This window comes from Ambystoma mexicanum, chromosome 4p (assembly GCF_040938575.1).
Source record: "Ambystoma mexicanum isolate Mex_15411 chromosome 4p, UKY_AmexF1_1, whole genome shotgun sequence".
Taxonomy (NCBI): domain Eukaryota; kingdom Metazoa; phylum Chordata; class Amphibia; order Caudata; family Ambystomatidae; genus Ambystoma; species Ambystoma mexicanum.
Window position 1 is genome coordinate 320,378,484 of NC_090927.1, and position 25,974 is coordinate 320,404,457.

Sequence of the window (25,974 nt, forward strand, 5' to 3'; positions counted from 1 at the left end):
CTATGATCAGACATGCAATGTGTGCACTTACTTCCTTACATTCTGCAATAGAAGCTATGATCAGACATGCAATGTGTGCACTTACTTCCTTACATTCTGCAATAGAAGCTATGATCAGACATGCAATGTGTGAACTTACTTTCTTACATTCTGCAATAGTAGCTATGATCAGGCATGCACATAGAAGCTATCATCAGACATGCACTGTGTGCACTTACTTCCTTACATTCTGCAATAGAAGCTATGATCAGACATGCAATGTGTGCACTTACTTCCTTACATTCTGCAATAGAAGCTATGATCAGACATGCAATGTGTGCACTTACTTTCTTACATTCTGCAATAGAAGCTATGATCAGACATGGAATGTGTGAACTTACTTTCTTACATTCTGCAATAGAAGCTATGATCAGACATGCAATTTGTGCACTTACTTTCTTACATTCTGCAATAGAAGCTATGATCAGACATGCAATGTGTGCAGAAGCTACATTCTATGAATATATATATCGACTTGTCTTTTCAACGACAGCGAACAGCACAGCAGGGAATTGGGCCATTAACAATCTCGTTTTTCAGACATCCTTTATTGGCAAGTTTAAACACCACCAGGCAAATATTGTCTTTCACCCAAAGCCAAGCGTTTACACTTAGTGAGTGGCACAAACTTTTTTTATTGCCACTTCTCAGACCAATTTTCTTCCATGTTGCTGAATAGTAAGAATTCTAATCAGATCGTTGCTTTCAAATTCAAATCTGTTTGCAAATTCAAAATGTGTGTTGATGTGTCATTTACATAACTCAACAAAGCCAAGTGTACATACAATTATGCAAACAAAAGCATATGCATGTATGCACATAGGCACGTGTACTTTTGGGGGTGGATGTGTGCTTTTGTTCAGAGACACCACAGATTAACTATGTCTCAAGGGCTTCTTATTCTAAGGAGCATAAACAGTAAGTCCTCCCTTTCTTTCTATGATAGAACTGTGTTAAAAGTCTTCCCCATTCCCATTGAGCCCTATGGGGGCTAAAATGGGAATGGGGAATGGTTTACTGAATGGGGACTTACCAGGTCCGCATAGGTCGGAATGTCTCAGTAAATCCCCATTCAGTGACACCGGACCCGGGTTTGGAGGCAGCCATGGTGCTAATAGCGCCACGGCTGCCTCCAAACTCCTAATGACCCCCATAATCTCTGCTTATGAGCCCACACTCTTCATTCTGATTAGTTGTAGTTAATCTCTGAGATATTTAGCAACCTTCCTGTTGCGATTATGCAACTCGTAATTCGTAAGATGTTGATGCGCAATATTCACAATTGTGCTGTTCATATGTTTGTATCATTGAATGAAAGCATCTTTTGTCTTCAATGATGCCATTTGTGATGTCATCTTTGATGTCCTGGGTGTTAGTCTGAGCAGTGCAGAGTTGTTAAGCTATTTACCAACCCACTGACTGCTCATGGCCATGGTACTTCCTGAGACCCTTTTTGAACATACATCTGACCCCTCCCCACCCAAAACACATCCTCCTGGGATCTCTTTCAGCTAGCTTTACAAGCTTTAAGATCAAACTGTGTGTTTTGGGTGCCTGCCAGTGTTTTTCAGAGCATTCTTCAGATAGTTAATGGGTTAAGTGCAGCTATGCATCTGTACCTGGTGTAATAAACAATTCTGAACCAAGTATGCCTTCATTCACTTGCATTATAAGCAGTATGCATATCTTTGCACTTCAGTCCTGTTAAAAAACAAGCATTTGCAAAAGCAGAAAGTGTTGGTTTGGGTATAGGTATTAGATGGACATTTGCCAGGTACTGCTTTCATAAGCCCTAGACCATTTTGCAACTGTTACCATCTTACACATAGCTATTAACATTAAGGCAGTGCCTGACACATGCCTATCCTATACACCAAAAAGCCCAAACTGTTGGCTTTGCCAATGCTTTTTTTTCTTCAAGGTGCCCTTGATTATCTGGTATAATGGAACCATGCTTGTGCTGAAGCACTGTGCTCATAATATAAAATCACAGGTGGAAAGGATAAAGCGCACAGCTCGCTGGGTGGCAAGCACTATAGGTATAACCTCTGATACACACACGCTCAGGCAGAGATAGTTATGTGAGCGTATGTAACCATCTAACCCATGCTATGGTCGTCGCGGCCTCACCCTCACTTAAACTGCATGTGCAGGTGAGAGCAGAGGAGAGAACTGATGAGCAGGACCGAACCACACACCAGGGAGAGTACTTATACTGCACTCAAGAAAAGTGCAAGATTTGATCAAATACAATGATAGGAAAATCACCATCTGCTGGAGTCTGCATGAACATTACAAGAGCTCAATGGTGTAGAGATTCATTTTAAGAAATGATAACAGATAGCAAAGTTGCTGCAGATCCTATTACTATATTGAATTTAACAGACCATAGGTTAGAATACCCATTATTCATCTGGTGGACAAATGAAAGCACTGGCTGCTATAGTACGTGTGGGCAGAGGGTAGTTAGCCACACCTTAGCCACTGCCCAATAGTCCACAATACAGCAGATTGTCTGGCATGTTTGTGGGAGAAATAATATTTAAGGAGTGTGTTTTGCACTGAATCCTATTCAATGTCAGTTGAATGAAGTACAACGTATATTTGCACTGGGGGATGGACGCTCAGATGTCCCACCCACGTCTCACCTGCGCCTGAGCCCCTTACCCGGTTGTTGCCATTTTTTCTTACATGTAGGCTCCAGTCCCTTCCTGCCCACTCCTTGGACTCTGCCTTTCCACACTTAAGGGCCCCAGGACATCGTGCACCCACCCTGCCTCTCCACCACCCCATCCACACATCTGCTGGCCTGGTGCTTTCTGCTCTGGCTGCTGCAACATCACCGTCCATCCATAACACAGGAATAGAAAAGGGGGCTAGACACGTTTTTATTCCCTGTAGCAGTAGCGCAGACATCTTGTTGTTTTTAACGGGAGATTGGGTTTGCACATTAATCATGCAGCACCTCTCTGAGAAAGGTAGGGGGCGTTAAAACTGTTCACACTCTGCCCTGAACTCTGGAGTGCAAATTTACAATCAGCCCCTTGTCCGGCAGAGGGTGTATAGGGCCAGTAACAGCACAGGGCCCTCTTCAATGTCTTCACTTCACCTGGCCTACTGAGGCTCGGGCTCTGCCCTTGTACCCCTCCGAGGCGGGGGTGATAGCCTAAGTCGCCATTTGCTGGAGAAATCTGCCCAAAACAAAAACAAATTATTCTATGTATACAGCACAACTGATCACTGAAGGACTGTTTTGGTGTTCGGTTACCCAAAATAAACAGCTGGTAAAAAAACCTTGGTTGACCAATGAGAATCAAATTTAGGAAACATCTGTAAACGTCTCTGGAATTAGCCAGGATCCATAGGGAACCTATGCCCTGCCAAATGTGTATGTCACGATTAACATACCTACTGTAGAGTATGTGAATATCACCATATTATATGTCTTATTAATAATAAGCAATGAAAGGAAAACAATTCCAGTGTAAGTAACTTTGTTAAATTGATGAAATAAAAAAAGGCAAAAAGGAGAGCATCAGTGATGAGGCAGCAACCCAGTGCTCTTGGCTACTTGGTTTCCGCAATGGGGGTTAATGTTCTAACCATTAACCATTATTCTAGTGATGTTTCATATATGAATGTGTATATGTATAGTTGTGATATTTGAAGGAAGTAAATAATAATATGGGTGAAGACCCTCTTTTTTTGTTATCGGGGGTTCACCTCATGAGGGACTAGTCAATTGGAAAGAGATACTGGTGAGTACCCCACCCTTTAACACAATAAGGTACGGCTAGGGATCAACAGTGGGACGAAAGTAAGGATCACTCCGTTGTTACTGATCCGGTAATAGTCAAAAAACTGATAAAACTAAATGTATTCATAATTAAAGAAACACCAATATTAAAAGAACACATGAATATGTGTCAACAGAATTGCTAGTGAGTTCAATTTCAATTTCACAAAGTAAAGCCGAGATAACAGAGATATATCGGGGTTAGTAGTTCAAGTGACTTGGTGTGCTGTACTCATCATCAGCACACTTCATAGGTCGACACGTTTTATTGTTTCCAGCTAGGGATGTCTGAACATGGTTTCAGTTTGAATGTGTAAGCTATCCTCCGCACTTTCTTCAGGACTATATTGCTTAATGCAATATAATCTTATTCTGAACTCATTGGGAGATGGAGAGGGTCCTCCAATCGAGATAAAAATAAAAACAGATAAAATGGTGTCAGGATGAGATGTACATGTGAATGCAACCTACATAAGGGCTGCACCCAGGGTGTAGAGTCCAGGTCTAGCGGAAGAGCTGGGATCGGTAGGAAGAGCACGATTGGGGGAGCATGTGAAAGGGTGGAGAGTTGGGCGTAGAGGAGCAATTAGTGATTGACAAGAAGTTCTTAGAATAGTAAGGTCTTCAGACTCTTTCTCAAGTGTAAAATAGAGGCGGACAGTCTTATCTGCATTGCTAACTTGTTCAAGGCAGAGTGCCCAGCAGGAGAGGCTTGTTTCATGTTTTCCTTGCTTTCAGTCTTTATTTCTTGTCTGGCAATGTTGTGGCAACGAATGTTGTATTGGCTTCCAGAGATGGTAGAGTTTCTCTGCAAAATAGAGTTGTTCATGTGTACGGCTGCTTTTGCAGGTGATGCTGGCTGACTTGAACACGATGTGTGCTTGAAGGGTTAGCCAATGCAACACCGTTATGATGCAGGTGAAAATGTTGAATTGGTTTACTCCTGTGAGGAGAGCTGCATCATGCTGATTGGCTTTCCAGGGGCAAAGGTGGCATCTGCGACTCCTGCAAGTAGGTTACTGCCACCAATCATGTGGGAGATGGCCAGGCCTTCATAGGTGTCCTGAAACTTGGAGCAGGGATGAAGACCTTGCAGAGGACCACAAACGGGTCCCATGCTGATTGGGTCTTCTAAGTGATGTTTGAAGGGAAGGTCACAGTGAATCATAAACACAGGGTGTTTGTACTAGGTGAGAGTTGAGGTGTCCATCCAACAAGTCTTATGTTAGTCAGCCAATTGTGGCCTTCATCAAGCTTGGTTGGGTTTCCTAGGAGAATGCATGTGTTCTTTGTTGAGCTGAGCTTTAGCTGGGCTCTTGACATCTAAGCTTGACATATTGGCCGTGCTCTAGCCAAAGGATGTCATTGATGTCATTGATCTGTAGGGAAAGCTGCATGCCATCTGCATCTTGGTGTACTTTGACATCAGTGTTGGCGAGGACTCCCACCCAGAGGTTCATGTAGAGGTTGAAGATGGCAGGGGACACGGTGGAACCTTGTGATTCTCCGCAGGCTAGCGGGTGGCACTGGGATCTGCTGAGGTCCGGCTAGATCGGTTTGTCTCGGCTGGAGAGGTAGGAGAAGATCCACTGCAGGACTGTTCCATCAGAGTTCATGTGCATGCTGAGTCATGGAAGGATGCATAGAGGTTGAGTACGACGAGAAGAGCCTATGAGATGCACTCAACAAGTTTAAGTTGCCTTCAAAGCCTGCCAACTGTTAGCAGAATGGCGTGCGCTTCTCTTTGCACAGCTTCATTTTGCTGTTGTGTATTTTCTGTATTAGTTCAATCATGATACTCGATCACATAGTGCAGCGTGCCACAGAGTGAGTCCCTTCGCCCTGCTCGCTGAAGGTCATTATACTTGATAGAGATCATATACTCAGTTTGGGATTTGATGTGTGTAACGGGCCGTTCACTGACATCCCTGCAGTCCTTGCTTTTCATGCAGACATTACTATTGCTCCAGTTTTTTAAATTCCTGTAGAACTTGCTTTCTGCATCCTTGGGTTCGGGCAATCGTACCACTTGCTCTTTATGAATATGGAATGGCCACATCAGCAAATGAATTGCAAGAGTTGTATGCATAACTAGCTATTATTATATCTGTATGAATGAGAACTACATATCATTGAGATTTTCTGCAGGGTTTACATGCTTAGCCCGGCAAAGTTCATGGCGAAAGATAAAGCCCAATCCAATGTAACTAGCTTCTTGGGGGGGTGGAGGGGACCCCATCTGAGCTCATCTAAAATCACACAAGGAAACCATCTTGACAAAGTGGAAGAAGGAGCACCTGATGAGCCGGTGCACAGAATGTGTGCTTATTATCTACAACAGGTTCAATGGCGCTACCTAAAACACGTCACCGGTGCATGTCATCATCCTCTAGGTCAACTCTTGAGACGGGGTGAGAAGGTCTATCCTTACATATAGTGCTTAGTGCGTATGAAGCAGAAGGCCCACACTGCATACTCTGAGTGTCAACTGCTGAAATGACAGGTCATGTTTCATAAAGAAGGAAAGCTCGAACCTATGTGTATGTATAAAGAGCAGCTGACAGGTTGCTACTGTGCATGAATCGTGCTGTATGACAGTGGCCATGTCAAAAAGATTCCAGACTAAGCATGCAATAGACCCAAGGCAGCCACAGACTACATATGGAGTGTCTCGTGTTCAGTAGTTATATATTGTATGCATTCTATAAATGGAATAAAGGAAACGCGCTCCCATTGTGGGAAGAAGTGCGGGGGTGACTGAATAGTAGATCTATGGAATGAAGCCAGCCTTTCCCGAAGGGAACGTTCAGTGTGACACGATTTCCATAGCGTGGATTATGCAAAGAATCCATCGCTGAAACATATCGATCACGGCATGTGCTTTAGAACGCTGACATGACTTCATGAATTAAAGATCAGGCTTGAGGAGTCTCCCTCCTTCACGCCTGGGGACTGGACAGATTGCAGGATGGGGCGGGGGCTCTGTGATCTCTTTTCCATGCACAGGCTGCGCTTCGCAAAGCACGTGCACCTGGCAATCCCGGGGTAAGACATGTGGATTCATGGGTCTACAGGTCTGTTATCTGGAAAGTCCACTATAACCCTACTAAGAACATGCATGTCATCCATTGAGGTTCGCAACAACACAGGCCTCCATAGTGACCAGCAATGGCTGTGTCAGTGTCACTCGGCCACAGCTGGAAACCCGAGCACACAGTGCAAGCATATTTTGTGAAACAGAATACATTTTTCATTCTCACAGTTGCTCACCTTACACTCTCCCTCCCCCGGGTCTGTCACCGGTAAGCCTGAGGCAGCTGTATATGATGGAAGCACATCGTTTTGCACCCTCATTCACCAATTCTATGACAAGACTGGAGGCGAGCATTATGCTTCACTTCTTTAATTCACTACTCTTCACAGCAGTTTCAACAAACTCAAACATATAACAAAAACGCTGAAAAACAGTCTGAACAGACTTTTTCTTCCTTGAACTACAATCCCCATAGTCTCTGTAGTCCTATCTACTCCAGCTCAGCTATGACCATATCCTGTTCCTGAGCTCCTCCTCTTCTTTTACTGCTCTTCAAGCAGATAAGTGGCTTTCTGTTTACCTCTAACCTAATGTGGGTTTATGTACTTTAGCGCAGGTTTTAGGCGATCTAGTGGGTTGCAGAGGCCCAGGGCAAGTTCACGCGGAGTAGCAGCGTTCAGAGCAGTACTTATAAAAGCTTTTTTCTTTTTATTGCGTAACGGAACAGCGTTTCGAATCCGGAACTCCGCCCTTTTTCGTCGCGCCTTCACGGAGCGATCCGCATAGCTGCTTCACAGCAGCTCCGGGAGCCCCGGCGCCCACCAGCCCCGTGCCGCATTACCAGCACCCTAGGGGTATTCCGCCAGGCTCCGGGGCTCCCCGAACCTCCCTTTCACGCGGCGAGGAGCGGGCACGCGGCAGCGGGCCCCCTCCCTTGTGGGGGAGGAGCCGAACGCCGAACGCGGCGAGCCCTCGCAGAGGGCCAAGAGGAGTTTTCCCCCCCACGTTTGGGGGGGCGGAGCTCAGGAAACGCGGAGCCGCGTCGCACTCACTACGCGACGCGGCTGCAGCACGAAGCGCTCGAACAGTCGGAGCGTTTAGAACTCCGAGAGCGAGAGCCCTAACTTTCACACGCGAGCGTGAAGCGCTCAGCAAGCGGGAGCCTGCATTACCCCAGAGGAGGCAGCAGGTTCGAGCACTTACAGATTAAAAGTCAAAACAAAAAAAAAAAAAAAAAAAAGGAAGTGCTCCTACAACCTATTTACAAGCAGCCACCACAGGCTTATTATGTAAGAAGAGTCCGGTGCAGCCACATATATAAAAAAAAAAAAGAAAAAAAAAAAAAAAGAAAAGAGGATCTAAGATATCTGGAGACTTGGAAGAGGTCTCAGAGGAGCATCTATCAGGAAGTGGGCAGCAGAAGACACCTGAACGCAGGTACCGAGGCACGCAGCACCCCTTATCATGTCTGAATATGAATGGAGTGAGGAGGAGCAGTCCCTAGATCTGGCTGCAAGCTTTAAGGAGGTGCTGGGGAATTCCCTGATAGATGCGGTGGCTCAAGGGGTGAGACCCCTACAGGAAAGGCTAGAGACACTAGAAGCTATGCTTCATCAGCCTAAGGAAAGCACCAAGACGACTCGTAGCCTGCCCATGGAACCCTCTGGAGCAGGGTCTAAGGGGAGTACTCAGGCCCGCAAGAGGAAAGCCTCTGCAGACCCCCAGGGCCCATCGGATGGGGCAGAAGACAAGGCCCCGGAGGTCGCCGACGCCTTCGCGAAGCTTAAGTGAGCATATTTGCAGCGTCAGGCAGTGCCGGACCTCATGACCCCCTCTCCCGGGGAAGATAATAGGGAAGATGATGACCCAGGCTCGGAAGAGGAGCCAGAGGAGGAAGAATTTTCCCCTCAAGAGCCAGAGGAACCAGTCGAGGAGGAGTGGGCAACGCCCAGCGGGGGAAAGAAAGCCCGCAAAGAGAAGCACCTCGATGAGGAGCAAGATGATATGTTCGATCCGGACGCCATCAGGAATCCGAGATCTTCCGACTGGCAGCCTTCTCCGAGAGTGGCTCAATACATGACAGCAAGGCTCAGGAAAGCCTTGGATAAGGAAGTCCGCCAGCGACTTCGTGCGGAATGTCCCAGGCCAGACCTACCTGGGAAGGTGGCAGAAGCCCCCGAATTGGATCCAAAGATGCTCACTTTCGTTTCAAAGACCAGTAAGGACCCCCGTAAAGGAATTGATAGATCATGGAAGAATTGCCAGGAGAAGGTCCTGGACTTAGCCGGTCCGCTCGCTAAGATCATGGACTTGGCGGAAAGAGCGAAAGACACAGGCGAGGAGGTGGACCCGGAAGCCCTAGCTGGATGGGCGCAAAGGGCGGTCTGCCTCCTAGGTAACGCGAATTGCGCTATAGCCTCCGAGAGGAGAAGAGGACTACTTCTGCTCAGCGACCTGGCATCCTACGAGGCCGGGGAGACAGCGCAAGGCCTCTTGTTTGGAGAGACTTTCGGGAAGGACATGGGCCGATTCGTAGGCACATACACATCACTGGAGAAGGCGCTAGCGTCAATCCGTAAGATCTTCCCGCAGAGAGTTTTTGCCGGGACCGGTCGTTACAGGGGTCGCTCGACCGGTCGCTAACAAGGAGGCAGAAGACCCCCGAATCACAGGGCCCAATACTGGGAGAACAGACAGCAAGACACGTTCTTCCCAGCCAGAGGTCGTTATAACAGAGGACGTCGTGGAAGAGGCTTCGGACGAGGCCAAGGGTTCACACCAGGTAAGAGCGGTAACGTACCCTCCGGTGGGAGGGAGAACAAAGATGTTCTGGGGAAGCTGGCGCGTGCTTTCCAGCGATGCCTGGATTTTGCAAACCGTCAGAGGTCTGCAGCTAGAGTTCATCCAAGACCCAGTGCAGACAAGAGCCCCCCCACGCCAGCAGCTAGCGAGCGGGGAGCAGGCGGCCCTCGATACCGAATTGGAGCTCCTAGTGAGGAAGAGAGCCATAGAGAGATGCCCCGGGTTCCCAAGCTTTCTCAGCAACATGTTTCTCGTTCACAGGAAGGAGAAAGTACGCCCAGTAATAAATCTGAAGGAGCTGAACGGATGGATAGTTTACCATCATTTCAAGATGGAGGGAATCCATCAGCTCAGAGACTCCCTGAGGGAGGGAGACTGGCTAACCAGGCTAGACCTGAAGGATGCCTACCTTACAGTCCCAGTACAGGAGCAGTTCAGGGGATTTCTAGCTTTTCGCTGGAAGAGACAATTCTGGCAATTCAGGACTATGCCATTCGGGCTTGCGTCGGCGCCTTGGGCGTTCACGAAGTTGATGAAACCAGTAGCCGCAGCCATCAGAGAAAAAGGGATTCGGCTGATCATATACTTAGACGATCTATTGCTGCTAGCGGAAGATCAGAAGGCACTGGAATATCAGACGCAGTGGGTCCTGGATCTCTTACAGTCACGTGGGTTTCTAGTGAACACAGAGAAGTCAGATACGAAGCCGGCTCAGAGGTTGGATTTCCTCGGTTTCATCCTGGACACGAGGAAAGCCACTCTAGAACTCCCAGCAAGGAAGATCAGAGATATCAAGAGAGAGATCAGAGCATGCCTAGGGAAAAGAGTTATATCTCTGAGGATCCTAGCGAGGATTGTGGGCCTCCTCGCAGCCTCAATACAAGCTATTTTTCCAGGTCCGTTACACTATCGAGCTTTGCAAAGATTGAAAATCAGACACCTGCAACAGGGGCTGAGATATCATCAATCGATACCGCTAGATCAGGAATCGATCACGGAACTGGAATGGTGGTTACAGAATATGGACGCTTGGAATGGGCGTGCCATATTCGGAGACCGGCCGGACCTCGTGATAGAGTCAGACGCCAGCCGTATAGGATGGGGAGCGCGTTGCGGAGAGTTGCAAACTGGTGGGAGATGGAGCGCAGAGGAGCTGAACCTGCACATAAACTGTTTAGAGCTCCTAGCAGGCTCCTTCGCGATAAAGACATTCACGAGAGACAAAGTGAAGTCTTGCGTCCTACTGAAGATGGACAACATTTCAGCAGTGCGTTACATAAACCACTTAGGAGGGACGAAGTCCAGGATGCTAGCCGAACTAGCGAAAGATTTCTGGCACTATTGCCTGAGGACAGGGACATCAGTGACAGCGGAGTACTTACCCGGCACACTGAATGTGATAGCAGACTGGAACTCCCGGTACCTCACAGACTCCAGCGATTGGAAGTTAGATCCATCAGTGTTTCAGATGATAGCTCAGAAATGGGGCCCGTTGCACACGGATCTATTTGCGTCCCGGCTCAACGCCCAGCTATCCAGATACTTCAGCTGGAGACTGGACCCAGACGCAAGAGGTACGGACGCATTCCTGCAAGACTGGACAGGCGGCACTCACTACGCCTTTCCCCCGTTCATGATGCTGAGCAGAGTGCTGGCGAAGTGTCGGAGGGAGAGAGCAGAGTTAGTGCTAATAGCACCGTTGTGGAAAGCCCAAGTGTGGTTCCCGACGCTGATAGAGCGGTTGATAGACCTGCCGAGGATCCTCCCGGAAGGGGATCAATTGCTCACGGACCCAGCTGGGCAGTGTCATCCTCTGAGAATGAAGAAGACACTCCCGCTCGTCGCGTGCAGGATATCAGGAGACGATGGGAACTGCCAGGCATTTCGATGCAAGCAGCAGAACTTATTGCCGAATCATGGGCTCCATCGACTCGGAGGAGCTAGGACGCGGCTTGGGCCAGGTGGACGAGTTGGTGTAGAGGGAGAGGTTTTCATCCCATTTCTGCGCCTATAGTAGCCATACTGAATTTTCTAGCACACCTGCTGCAAGATGGGAAGGCTTTCCGCACTATTGGAGTGTACAGATCAGCGATTTCCGCTGGCCATATGCCAATTGAGGGTACACCAGCGGGTGAACACCCAGCAGTGTGTAGGCTCATTCGAGGAGCTAAATTTAAGGTGCCACCAGTTCCCAGATATACAGTGTTATGGGACGTTACAAGAGTTTTGAAATTATTAGAGAGTTGGCCGGTGAATAGATTTTTGTCGCTCAAGCAGTTATCAGGCAAATTGGCCATGCTGTTATGTCTCATATCCTGCAAGAGGGTGTCGGACGTCAGGGCTTTGGAAATCAGTAGGAGGAGGTTCGGTCCTGAAGGAGTGACCTTCGTAGTAGTGCAAAGGACGAAATCCGGCACATCCGCAGTGCACTATCCCTATTTCCCCAGTAATGTCAAATGGTGCATAGCTAGTTGCATTAAGGAATACGAGGCCAGAACGGCAGAAGATAGAGCGAGTAGTACAAGTCAGTTGCTGATAGCGCGTAGGAAACCCTTTCAGGGAGTAAAGACAGCTACCATAGCGAGATGGGTCAGAGAAGTAATGCTGGCAGCAGGGATCGATTTGCAGCAATTCGGTGCACATTCAGTGAGGGGGGCCATGGCGTCTAAAGCATATAAGACAGGGGTGCCCTTGCAAGATATTATGGCAGCAGCAGACTGGGCAAATGATTGTACGTTTAGAGAGTTTTATTTTAAACCAACAGAAAGTATGGCTAGTACAGTATTGGGACAGCTTTGAACAAGCATAATGCTCGCCTCCAGTCTTGTCATAGAATAAAGATTACCCCTGCTAACTGCGCAGGGAGTATTAATTCTATTAAAGACTAGGAGGCGAGCATTAAATTCCCACCCGAGAAATGTATTGTATATATTATTGAAGGTTGCATGCGATAATATTATGAGGATGATAGCAATACATGGACACCTCCCTGATTTTCTGCTTTCTATTATTTCTAGGAGAGGAGCAGAAGAATAACTGAAGTGAGAGACTAGTAGGAGTCGTTGTCGAAGTTGAGAGAGGGCGACTTTCATTTGGAGTGGTTCGAGTCATTGCCGGTTGCAGGACTAGTGTGGAGTTTTCTCTGGGACTTTCAGAGCGAGTAAAAGAGAGGAGGAGCTCAGGAACAGGATATGGTCATAGCTGAGCTGGAGTAGATAGGACTACAGAGACTATGGGGATTGTAGTTCAAGGAAGAAAAAGTCTGTTCAGACTGTTTTTCAGCGTTTTTGTTATATGTTTGAGTTTGTTGAAACTGCTGTGAAGAGTAGTGAATTAAAGAAGTGAAGCATAATGCTCGCCTCCTAGTCTTTAATAGAATTAATACTCCCTGCGCAGTTAGCAGGGGTAATCTTTATTGTTTCGTGTTCAAAATGTCACCAATTGTTTGTTTAAAATGGTAATCATATGAGGCAGTTCCATTTTACGACTTATTGTGGACTGGCCTTAGGCATCTGGGCACAAGCACTGGGGTGGAGCCAGTGTTCCAGGCCTGCCTTAAGATAACCAGAGCCAATGGTGGCCTGGCATGCGTATCAACAATTGCACACTCGTGTGGCCATTCCCGCCTGCATGGTATCACACACAGCCTGGAAGAGATGGTTTTCATATCTCGACTGGAGTGACCGGGTATTTCATCAGAGTATCTGGTGAAGAATATGTTGGTTTACATTGTCCCCTTGCAGGAAGGGTAAACCCGGAGCACCTGAAAACATAGAGTTGTATTATATACATTTCGCTACTGAGTTAAAAGATAAACGATAGTGAGTTGTGCACCCCTATTTGATGTATATATCACACACAGCCTGCCCATCTTTTCCATCAAGCCCGACCTGGAACTGTGCGGTGTGTGTGAGATGTTCTCAGAAGCAGCAGGCAAGGCAGTGGAGGCATCGCTTCAATGGAAATGAACATACCCCAAGTAATATTGCCTCGACCTCTGCACACCTCAGAGGTGGACATTAAGGGAAACACGAATGCATAGGGATAAGGGACAGTTCAAAGAGCCCAGCCTGCAGGCATACGCCTTGGGACCGATTCGTGGAATTTTTGCACTGTTCAAAGTGATTTTGCTCTGCTGAAAAGTGACTTTGCATTACCCGCACAAACCCTGATTCATGGAACTGTGCAAAAAAAGTGACTTTGCACTACCGGCACAAACCCTGATTCATGGAACTGTGCAAAGTGTATTTTTGCGGTGCAGAGTCAGTGCAACTCCCTTTTGTACTGCAAAAATGACTTTGCACCGCAAAAATACACTTTGCATAGTTCCATGAATCAGGGTTTGTGCCGGTAGTGTAAAGTCACTTTTCAGCTGTGCAAAGTCACTTTGAACCTTGCAAATAATTCCTTGAATTGGGCCCCTTGTTCTTTATTTATTTGTTAATTATTTATATTGCGCCAAACAACACAAGTCTGTGGGCGTCAGGGCGCTCACAGAACAAACATATACACATCATACATACCACAATAAATAAATAACAGATAACATATCAGACGATATTATCGGATCACTAGGTTATTCTCAAAGTTAATGCACATACCTTGTACAACACACACGGTAAGAATATTTTAATTTAACTCGTTTTATTTCCTAATTGTAGTTCCAAAAATCATACAAAATACATTGAGGAATTTAAAAAAAAAACACTGACAAAAACAACGCTGCTAAGCCTGTAGAGTTCATTATGTTGAAATGGAACTGCAAACATACACAAAAACGTTGACCCTGCTATAAATCACCTGCTACAATTTTTACTGCTGCAAAGCAAATTGCCATCTTTGGTCATCATAAATCGTAAAGCCTCGGCTCGCACTGCGTGGACCCCTTTAAAGCAACACGTGTAAAAGTGCCACAGGTAGAAGTTTCTTCCCTCTGGTTGGAACATACAAAATGCAAAACAAATAGTGAGAATGTCAGGCCAGTCCCTCCGGTGCCAGCAGGCTGTGCACCCTGCTAATTGCAGGTCACCCAGCCACAACTGGCCGGGAGCTTGTCTGTGTCTTGGGCAATAACCGGCCTGGTGCATGCCTGTGTCTCGGGTAATAATCGGCTGGAGCGCATGTCTGTGTCTCGAGTAATAACGGGCCTGGCAAATGTCTGTGTCTCAGGTAATAATCGGCCTGGCTCATGTCTCTGTCTTGGGTAATAACCAGCCTGGCGTATGTCTGTGTCTTGGGTAATAACTGGCTTGGCTCATGTCTGTGTCCCGGGTAATAACCGGCCTGGGGCATGTTTGTGTCTTGGGTAATAACTGGCCTTGTGCATGCCTGTGTCTCGGATAATAACCAGCTGGGTGCATGTCTGTGTCTCAGGTAATAACCGGCCTGGCACATGTCTGTGTCTCGGGTAATAACTGGGCTGGTGCTTATCTGTGTCTCAGGTAATAACCGGTCTGGTGCATATCTGTGTCTTGGGTAATAACCGGTTTGGCGCATGTCTGTGGCTCGGGTAATAACCGGCCTGGCGCTTGTCTGTGTCTTGGGTAATAACCGGCTTGGCGCATGTCTGTGTCTTGGGTAATAACTGGACTGGCGCTTGTCTGTGCCTCGGGTAATAACCGGCTTGGTGCATGTCTGTGTCTCGGGTAATAAGGGCCTGGCGAATGGCTGTGGCTCGGGTAATTACCGGCCTGGCATATGTCGGTGTCTCGGGTAATAACCGGCCTGGAACATGTCTGTGTCTCGGGTATTAACCGGCCTGGCGCTTGTCTGTGTCTCGGGTAATAACCGGCTCGGCGCATGTCTGTGTCTCGGGTAATAACCGGCTTGACACATGTCTGTGTCTCGGGTAATTGATCCAGAGCAGAGATTCTGAAGTGTAGTGTTTCGATTCCTTTCTGCACGTCCCTACCATGCTGCATGCAATCTCAACGTAATGGTGAATTGTGCAGCTTTAGTCACAATTGGATTTGCAAACCACTTACCCTTGTGCAACCCTATAGATTTTGTGTAATGTCATTCAGGGATGGAACACTCCCATATGCATCACAGCCGTGGACATCTTGTACAACCGTTCAGGCCAGAGTGATGTGAATTTTGCTACGCCTCTTCCTGCGTTTTTACTGGTTTGAGGGCGAAGATCCAGTGTCCAAATAGACAGGAAATAAATAACTTTCCTCTCATTTTTGGAAAACTGAGCTATCTTTTGCGTACTTTTGATCCCCCACGGAACTGTCCAAGGAGCGTGGACTAATGGTGCTTTTGTTTTTTTCTGGTCCAGTGGTTACGAACCTTAGTCCTACAGGGAATTAATGGAATGGTGTCCTGTATCGCTAAGCTCTCACCTCAAGACATGTAATTTAGTTTATTTAAATCACAAAGCCCAATCCCGTGCATTCACAACCACTTCATCTGCAGTGGGAAGTTACTCTGTGTTGGGATAGAGGAACAATAGAAATAAAATAAACCCGATTGTGTCATGTGTTTGGTTCATTTAGAAATACAACTAATGTATCTACATCGTATTCACTATAATTGTTGGTGGAACAATATTTGTAATATTCATAGTTTAGAAAATTGTATAGCTTCCTCTCCTGATCTACTATTCAAACATCAGTTGAAATGGGAACCTTTTCTTGACTTTTTTTTATCTAATGCAGATTATCATTAATGTTATTACTATGTATTCTTTCATCCCCTCCCCTCCTCACCCTCAGTTTGTGATAGGTCCTCTCTGTCATGTCAGTTATATGCTTTGTTTGTTTATTGTTTTGTCACCCACTCCCCCCTATCTTTTAAAATATCTTTGAAGCTAACTAGACTCATTTATTTATACATGCCTGGCATTAATATAAGTCAATTATTTCTTCACAAATAACTTTGTTTATACTTCATGTATATTTTTGGCATTTGTTCTCATATACCATTAATGTTCATTAATTGCCATGCATGTTGATTTTCTACAATAACATTTTTTTTAACGAGAAGTACAACTAATATAAAGACCCTTGTTCAAAGCCACTTTTCAAGGTAAACCACCATGCAGAGCACAGATCCTTTTCGGCGATCTTATGTTGCCTTTAAGACTGAAATCAACAAAGGACCATATCATTTGTATTGCAGTGTTCTCTTTGTTTTCAGCATTTTGACATGATTGAAGCAGGCATATTGGGTGTGCAATAGGGGCAGCTATGGTTTTCGGCATGTCCCTTCAAAGGTGCACATGATGTACGATTAGAAGGGGGGGGATGCAGAAGGCTGCATGACCTGGGGAGCATTTTCCCTCATGACACTATGTAGGGAGTCCGGGTGAGCACAGGACGCATCCCGCGGGATTTGGGCGCTGCACTGGGCAGCCAGCAAGATGCCCTAGGCAGTCAGAGCCTTCCTCTCCCTACAAGAAGGGCTGGGAAGGTTTGGAAGCAAGTATCTGTTAGGAAAGCCGTGGCAAGTTGTTCCCGAAACTTCAGGGGCCCTTGGGGAATTTAGCTGTGCAACCTATTTGGGTGCTTCTGCACTTATTTTAGTAGGCAGGGTCCTCATGGTAGGCACAGCTTCTGCACTCGGATTGAGCCGGCCGGGGGAGTGAGCGTTTCTTTCCTCGCTCTCGTCCTTTCTCCATTCGTCCCCCATGTCCTATCCATGTGGAGCAGGCACAGGGGAGTCTTTTGGGGGCTTGCTGTCTTTAGCAGCTTCGGCATTGTTGTCCTTCCACTCTGGTTGTGTTATTTATTGGTTGCAGGTTGGGGAGCGCTGCACTGCACTTTCCCTTTCAGCCTGTCCTAGGTGTGTTTGTTTTCCCTTTTCTCATGTGTGTGCTGTCCTTATTGTTCCAGCAGGGGGATGTCGGTTTGTTTCTCGGCTTAATTGTATTGATACATTTGTTAATGGTTGGGTAATCTGTAAGGCCAAGAAGCCAGGTAGTGTTGTTTTGTAAACTGTGGCCTGTCACATTAAAGCAACCTTTTCAACTACAAACGAGACTGGGTGTTTTGTGCAGTTGATCCCAAAGGGGGCTCCAGGGGCATGCAGGATGCATTCCCTCGGGGGGATTTTGGTGCTGCACTGAACGGCCAGCAAGCTGCCCTAGGTGTCCAGAGCACCCGTTTCCATATAAGAAGGGCCATGGAAGGTTTGTGAACATGCATTGGTTAGAAAAGTTGTAGCGAGTTGTCCACCCCCCGACCCCTTTTGTAAAATGTTATGAGTGGGGGAATGTAAAGGGGGAGCCAGTAGCTTTCTGGGAGAGTTTGGGCATTTAGGGTCTTGGTATTTGTTTATGTATTTAGTTGTTGCTGATGTGGCAGGTCTGCCTGGCTGTGCGGTTAATAGTAGGAATGAGGAGGCATTGTAGAGTAGCTAGAGGGTAGACAAAAGTGGGATGGTTGCCAGGGACACAGTGCTTTGAATGTTGGGGGAAGCTGACTGGGTAAGTAGTGCGGTAAAGGAGGAGGTCGTAGATGTTCGGATGGACAGGCTAACCCGGGGCACAAGAAATTGGAAGAGCTATGGAAGAGGGATGGGAGTTGGCTCAGGGAGAGGATAGGGGAGAAAGGTGGGAAAATGGTGAAGGTAATTGAGAGGGGAAGAAAGGGTTGCGGGGGCAAAAGGAGGAGTTCATTAATTAATTGTATTAATACATTTGTTAATAGTTTAGTAGTCTGTATGGCCAAGGAACCAGATAGCGTTGTTTTGTAAACTGTGGCCTGTCACATCAAAGCAACCGGTTCCACTGCAAAAGAGATTGGATCTTTTTGTGCAGTTTAGCCCAAAGCTTTACACGCAAAAAGCGCAGCCCATGTTTATAAAGCAACTTCAAGACTTCATATAGGACTTTTTCAAAATAGTTCTAAATCTTCCTGGAACTCCAAAATCCTCCCGAGCAAACAACCTCCTAAAACTGTGGGCACATAGGAGACTGGTCGCTGGGAGGTTCTCCATGTAGACACAAAAGTAAGCAAGAGTTTCCTGATTCCACCCTTCAAATTGTGATTGATTTTCAAGGCAGCATTGGTCCTGAACGATATCCATAAAAACTACTAGTGGAACTACGCCACCCTTTTAACAATACGGGACAGAGGTATGTGGTTAAAATATTTTTACGGTTATGCATAAGCAAATTAAACCATGGTTAAAACACACACAAAAAAGCATTTTATCCAGCTACCAGGATATCATGAAATTAACAAACTTTGATTAAAATAAGTATGAAGAGTGATTGGGCACCCTATGACAGGAGAACTAACACAGTACTGGTAAAAAGAGTTAGAGCAGGTGACGCCAGCTTCCCATACTTAGTGTCCCTTCACTGGAATGCCCTGCCACCAACTCTTAGAGCTGAATAATCACTCATAGCATTCCGCAAGGCCATGCAAACCACGCTTTTCCCATGATTAACACCACACTCACCCCTTGTGAGTGTTCAATGCATTTCCTGTTGACCTGCTAAGCGTATGCATAACCTATGATCAATTATGTATAAATGTACGACCTGTTGTATGCCTAACCCACTTGTACCCTCCCTGTAACTAGGTTCCCCTCAAGTAACAGCGCCACAATGCTCATGTAGGGTGGCCAACTGTCCCGGATTTCACAGGATTGTCCCGCAATTAGGGACTGTGTCCCGCTGCAAACTGAAGTGGCCATTTACACAGCATGCCGCTGCGCCTGCTGCTTTCTTTCTATGGGCGGCTCTGCAGCCCTGTCTCCTTTTGAGCCTGCAGGTTGAGCTGTAACACCTGGCTTAATTCAAATGCTAATGCTTTGTTCCTGGGGTCGTGAAGGTCATGTTTGCAGTTAAAAATCGTGACCATCACCTCCCAAGGACAAACCATTTGCATTTCAATTAAGCCAGGAATTAAGAGCCATTAAAAAAAATATACATTTAAAAAAGGGGCGGGCCAAACGTGAATGACGTGACGTCATCACCGCTTTGTGGGCAAGTGTCCCGCGACAGACTATCAAAGCGTTGGCCACCCTATGCCCATGGGCTGTTTGTGCGCTATACAAAAGTATAAATAAATAAATAAATGAATAAACTGCTGCCATGCTAAAGTGCACACAATTAGCAATCAGGACATAGGCGATCTATAAATTAGAAGAATAGAAAAGAAAACAAGAAATGGTGGAGAACAAGTGAATTAGGCTCGTCCTGGGCAGGACATTACTAACAGGAAGACTATTTTAAGACTTCATGATATCATGGACGATGAATGCCCTGGAGTTCATGGGATTTGCATGAAAAGCTCATTTGCGAGTCTATTATTTAGAGCGTTGCATCGGAATAAGGCTCTTAAATGATCAGACAGCGGCATTGGTGAAATCCATATCCGCGATCGATGGCCCGCATTTAGCCCTGGGAAGGGACTGCCAGGCTCCCAGAAACAGACGAGCTAAACTTCAAGGACCAGCCTTTCCATGATAAATAATGCACGAGGCGGCAGCGACAATCAGGAGCGATACACTCCCATTCCTAATGCCTTTTTAATGTTTTATAGTACGACTGTCGCACTCCTTCGCAATTTTACTTGGTGACACCACGTTCATCGGGTTTCTATTAATATGAAATATCGGCACAATATATTTTATCCTTATTATCTGCCTCCGGGCCTAACATTAGTCGCTGATAAAATCTCGCACTCAGCACATTACGAGACTGGCGACTAGACGATTCATTTTGCGTCTGCTTGGCGTCGTGAAGCCGCTGCCCTTTGACCCCGGTGGGCACCTCCCGTGACGGCAGGTGGCGGCCATTAGCTAAAATGTTACGAATACAGAGCAGAGGTAAACTGAAGTGGCACGCGAGGCACAGACAGGTATAAATACATGTGATATCATTGGCACCACTTTCATTTCTCACGAAACAGTCCTCAGGCGAACCCTAGTTGGACATCGAAAAGTTGCAAATTCTGGACCCCAAAGCACACAATCAAAACGATCTGTAGTTTTAGAAACATTCAGCATTTTTAATCTGTTAGTCAAATTAATGTAGCTTTCAAATGTATGCATTGTTTGCTGAGTTGTCAGCGGGCCTCATGTCATCGAAATTGCCCGTATTGAGTCCATGGTGTAACGCAAACCTCGCTTTGCATGCTGGGAATGGTAGTTTCCTTCGTCAACTGTAAATCTGACAGGGCTATTTGGCAACTCTTAAGGGAAAATGGTTTTGCAGGACTGTATTTTAATCTCATGCATAGTAGCCCTATTATAGTGATGACTTCAGGGACCAGTCTGGAAGCCTTTCATGATCATCACCCTACATTCTCACATCACCGGACACCATCACACTCTTAAAGTCATCAACAACGTTTCAGAATTGTCCTTGATGATTTGGGCATGCTTTTAGAATGTCTTGCTGATGACTTTGAAAGCCTCACCATTTTAAAACGATGATTTTAAAATGATCTGCTGATTACTCCATCAGCGCATGAAAAGCATTTGTGTTCAGCTTTTGCAAATTTACTATAGTGCTGACACATTTTAGAATGGAAAACCTTTTTGGTATTTGTGTTTTTTTTAAAAGCTTTGTATGCAAACACGTATAGCATGCATATTGCACTTAACATGCAACAGAAACATAACGCAGTTGAGCATGTCCATAAGAATTACCTTGAAAAGAAGTATACATTTCACATACATTGTTGTGCTTGAATAATTATTAATAACAAACCTGTTGGCAAAATGCCAGTAAATGCCATTCCGCAGTCAAATGTATCACTTTAGAGATAGGATGCCAACAGGATGAGCAAGACGGGTTTCGTCTGCTGCTGTTATCTCCCATCACTAACCTGATCCACCACAGACTCAGAGAACATCATAAAGACATTACACCCGTTGTGAGATGAATGTTCTCAACCGTGAGATGGAAGGGAGATGGGCATATAGAGGCCATGATGCTGATCCCACAAAGATCCAAGCAGCAGTGTTATATTTAAAATCAGATATCACTAGCCAAGTACAAAGCGAGAACAGAGGCTTCTCACAGGAAAACCTTGTGATGTTGTATAAGCAAAAAAGAAAGTAAATCATTACATCAAAATTAAAAATATAAGCAAAACACTGTATTTAGGCAGTAAAGAAATACAAACAATATGCCCAGGCCAAAATATTAAAACATCTTAATAACAGAAAAAAAGAATGTAGCACAGTTAGAGGCTATAATGAACACTCTCACATGGACCTCTTTCAAAGAAAGAAACATATTGTCAGAGGCCTCTCCCTGAGATCAGCCTAAGCCAAACAGTGACTCGTGTCACCTGTGTCTGTTAACTTGGTCCTCCATGATGGCGCAGCCACGCAGGAGGGGAATTAATATTGGATGAGTTTGAAGAAAATAACTGATCAGAAACAAGAATTGTTAATCCCTCTCGATGTCCAACCATGGTTTCCAACCAAGGTGAGATCAGAACAATGAGCCAGGAGAGCCCTGGGAGAAAGAGAATGAAGGCTTTCTGCATTTAGCTGCAGACCCACCCAACACAGGATCTATGCCAAATGAAACTAAACTCGTAGGCATTGCAATCATTCACAACACAGTTATTTTAGAAGTAGTCACCATCTTCTTCTGTTACAAACATTTTAAAAAAAATATCGATGCAATGTTTGCTAGGCTCAATTGAATTACAGTCTAAATATAGCCTAGTTAACAGAGCACACCTGTCCCAGGCCTGACATGGATTGTAATCAACTAAACACTAATCCCATTAAGGGGAAGAAGAGACCTGCCATCTTCACCTCAAATGACTGACTGGTAAACACTACTCAAGAGTGAATACTCAAAGCCAGTGAGCGTGGTGCCCTAACTCAGGAAAAGTGAACTCCTCAGAGAGGATAACAGTAGCGGTTGGAACGGTCAGTAAGTTTGCTTTCAACACAATTAGTTATTTTCTTCTGCTCCACAACTCGTCAACATAGTTATTATAATAGTATTATTATTGTTATGGTATTTATTGAGCGCGGACCTAGCTCTGAGAAGCAATGGAGTGCTTTACAGAGGTTTTCAATAATACATATATACAATGTAGCGCTTTACAGGGGTATACAACAGTACAGATGCATAACACAGCGCTTTTTAGAGGCAACATGAGAACAGCTGGTGTATGATATAGGTGGGCCTAGAGGAGGGGTACAGCTGTACAGGGTGGCAGGGAGAAGAGGAGCAGACGGCATCTAGTGAGTCAGGTGGCACAGAGGGATGACATGATGGCTGAGGTGTTGAGGAGAGACCCCTTGAAGAGGTGGGTTTTGAGTTCTTTTCTGAATTATAGGAGCATGGGGGTGAGTCTGATGCTGACAGGGAGGAGGTTCCATTGTCTTGGGGTGTAGGCAGAAAAGGCTTATTTTTTCGTCCTTTCCTTTTTGCTGCGGTGGATTTCATGTCTGCATGTGTCATGGCTTCTGTTAGTGCGCTGTCTGCCAGAGATGCTGAGTTACTCTGTGTGGTAGCTGGGTGACTTGCGGGCTGCTGCCCTATAGATGATGCAGCAAGACTTGAAGTTGATTTGCGAGTGCAGTGGGAGTCAGTGAAGGTAGATAAGGGCAGGGGGTGATATGGTCGCAGATGAGTAGACCGTTGCTGAGGCATGCAGCTGCCTGTAGGACACTTCTCAGGGGCACAAGTGAGGATGATGGGAGACCGTTGAGGAGGGCATTGCCCCCAAACAGGTGGGATAGGACCAGTGCTTGAACATGGATCTCAAGCTGTCCAGAGGGAGGAAGGGCATGACTTTCCACAGGCGGTAGAGATGATACCAAGCTATCTGAGTTTTCTTAGCTATGTGTGTCTTGAAGGAGAAGTCTTTCTTGATGTGGAACCTGAGGGGCTTGGCACAGGAGGTGAGCTTGTGTGTGAAGCCCTCAGGGTTCATGGTTGATAGCCAGGTCGCTATGTTTAGATGTTCAGTGTTGTTGGTGAGGTGTAGAAATTTGGTTTTGGAGGGGTTGAGCTTCAAGTATGCACTGGACATCCAAGACTAGACCAACGAGAGGCAGGTTTTGAGCCTGTGGATGTCCTTAATGGAGTCGATCTTGAGGTATAGCTGTGTGTCGTTGGTGTATTGGTGGATGTGGATGTTGGGTGTGGCTAGGTGGGCTCCCAGAAGCTCCATGTATAGATTGAATTTCACTGGGGAGAGGATGGAACCCTGTGGGAACTCCAGAGGTGATGGGTAGCATTGGCAATCTAGAGGAGTCCATCTGAACAAACTCTTGCCAGCTGGCACGCTAGGACTTGAACCAGCTTAAGACAAGGTTGCCGATCCCCATGCTCTGATGTAGGGTGTCTGTGAGTGCCTGTTAGTCTACTGTGTTGAAAGCGGCCGAGCAGTCGATTAGAACCAGGAGGTAAGGGTGGTCATCGTCAAGGATGTTGAGGCCTTTGTCGACCACCTGCATGGTTGCTGTCTCTGTGATGAATCTGAGTCTGAACCAGGATTGGTAGATTTGGATGAGATTTTTGGTGTCAATGTGTTGCTGCAGTTACGCGGCTACCACTTTCTTGATGATCTTACCTAGGGCGATAGTTACCGAGGTTGTCAGGATCCAGAGTGGGTTTCATTAGTAGAGGGAGGATTCGTCCTATCCTTAGTGTCAATGGGAAGGTACCTTGAGTTAGGGAGCTGTTGTTGATCTCCAGGTAAGGAAGGATATCTTCTAGGGGTAGGGTTTTGAGGATAGATGCTTGGAGGTTGTCATCTGTATAAAATGTGACTTTGAGGGCGACCAGGGTTTCTACTAGTTCCTCTGTTGAGAGGGTCTAAAATGTTGTCCAGGGTGTGGAGATTTCACGAGGAGGGAAGCAAGATGGGTCTATGAATGCAGAGCTGATGTCTTTGTGCTGGTGAATTCTGCTTATTTTGTCGACGAAGAAGTTGATGATGGCGGTGGACTTTTTGATGGAGTGTGATATGCCAGGGCCTGGTAGCAGGTTGATGCAGTACTTGACCGCTTTGAAGAGGGCTCTGCTTTCATTCGTTGATGGAGGCTGAGAGGGTGCTGTTGAGTGCTTCCAGGAGAGAGTCACAGTATGGTTGGGGTTGTTTGGTCAATTTGAGGTGGAGGTTGGCAAGGACTTCCATGAGGGCTTCCACCGAAAAGTTCTTGAAGGACCTGAAGGTTTGTCTGATGGGTTTCTGCAGGGAGTGTTTGACTGTAGTGGTGTGCAGGATCTTGAAAGGCACAACCGGGTGGTTAGACCAGTCAAGCAGAAGACGAGAGCTGTATTGGAGGGAAGGCAGTGTTGTAATCATTAGTTTGAGGATGTTACCTTTCTCAAGCATTGGCTCTTGTGTGTGCTGTGTGAGGCTGAGGGTGTTAAGGCGCAGCAGAGCTTCCTTCATCGGTTTGGTGGCCTTGTTGCTTGGGATGTTGAAGTCACCTACTAAGATGCTGTTGGCATACTCAAGGGACATTGTGGTGACCAGGTCAGAGAAGTTTCCACTGATGGGGGTCCTGGATTTGGGTGGTCTTTAGATGAGATGTAAGGTGACTGTGTCCATCGGGGAGAGCGGGGTAGTACTTCAAAGGAGCCAATGTTGTTTACGTCAATTCTGGTGAATGGCTAAAAGGTCTTGTGGATGTCTACAAGACCACCGCCTATCTTGTTCGGCCGGTCCGTTTCTTGGATGCTGTAGCTATCGGGGACAACGATATCTCAGATGTGGGTGTCAGCCAGGTTTCGGTGATGAATATGGCGTCAAGGTTGTGTGTAGTGATGAGATTGGCGATGTCTGCTGCATGGGTGATGGGTGATGACTGAGCGGACGTTGGCAAGCATCAAATTCTGTGTTGTGGACAGTGAAGGGGTGTTGATAGGCTTGAGGCTGATGTGGGTGAGGTTGAGGCAGTGCAGAGTACATGCCTTAGAGGAGGGGCAATGTCATTGACATTGGCATTACCTGGTGATGGTAGGGATGACCTGTAGGGATGGAGGGAGAAAATGCATGTCAACACGTGCTTACCTGTTGTCTGAGCAGGGGTTCAGGCCCAGGGTCCTCCCACTCTGCACATGACAAAACAGGAATTGCCCTTTTCTTAGTCAGCCCTTCACTTTAGAAGCCCAGGCGTGTGATGCCCTGATCTTAGAGTTAAGAGCAGAAAGGAAGAGGCAGGGCTAAGAAGGTGGGTGGGTCTTAGGCCACGTGATCTAGATCCACTTGCACCTGCTCACCAACTGCAAAGGAAAAGCGGCTGGAGGGCTGCTTAAGTACGGAAAAAGGCCAGCAAAACAGGGAGGCACCAACAGTTTATCAGTGATTGACAGGTGGCTGGGGCTTAGGCCACGTGACCTAGATCCACTTGCACCTGC

The 25,974-nt window shown here is 46.4% G+C and overlaps 1 protein-coding gene across 1 annotated transcript in view; it reads right to left on the reverse strand.

Annotated features, from left to right (window-relative positions):
• The window catches only part of KLHL29 (kelch like family member 29), a 1,453,205-nt gene that overhangs the window by 830,330 nt on the left and 596,901 nt on the right, over nt 1-25,974 (reverse strand). The window lies entirely within an intron of this gene.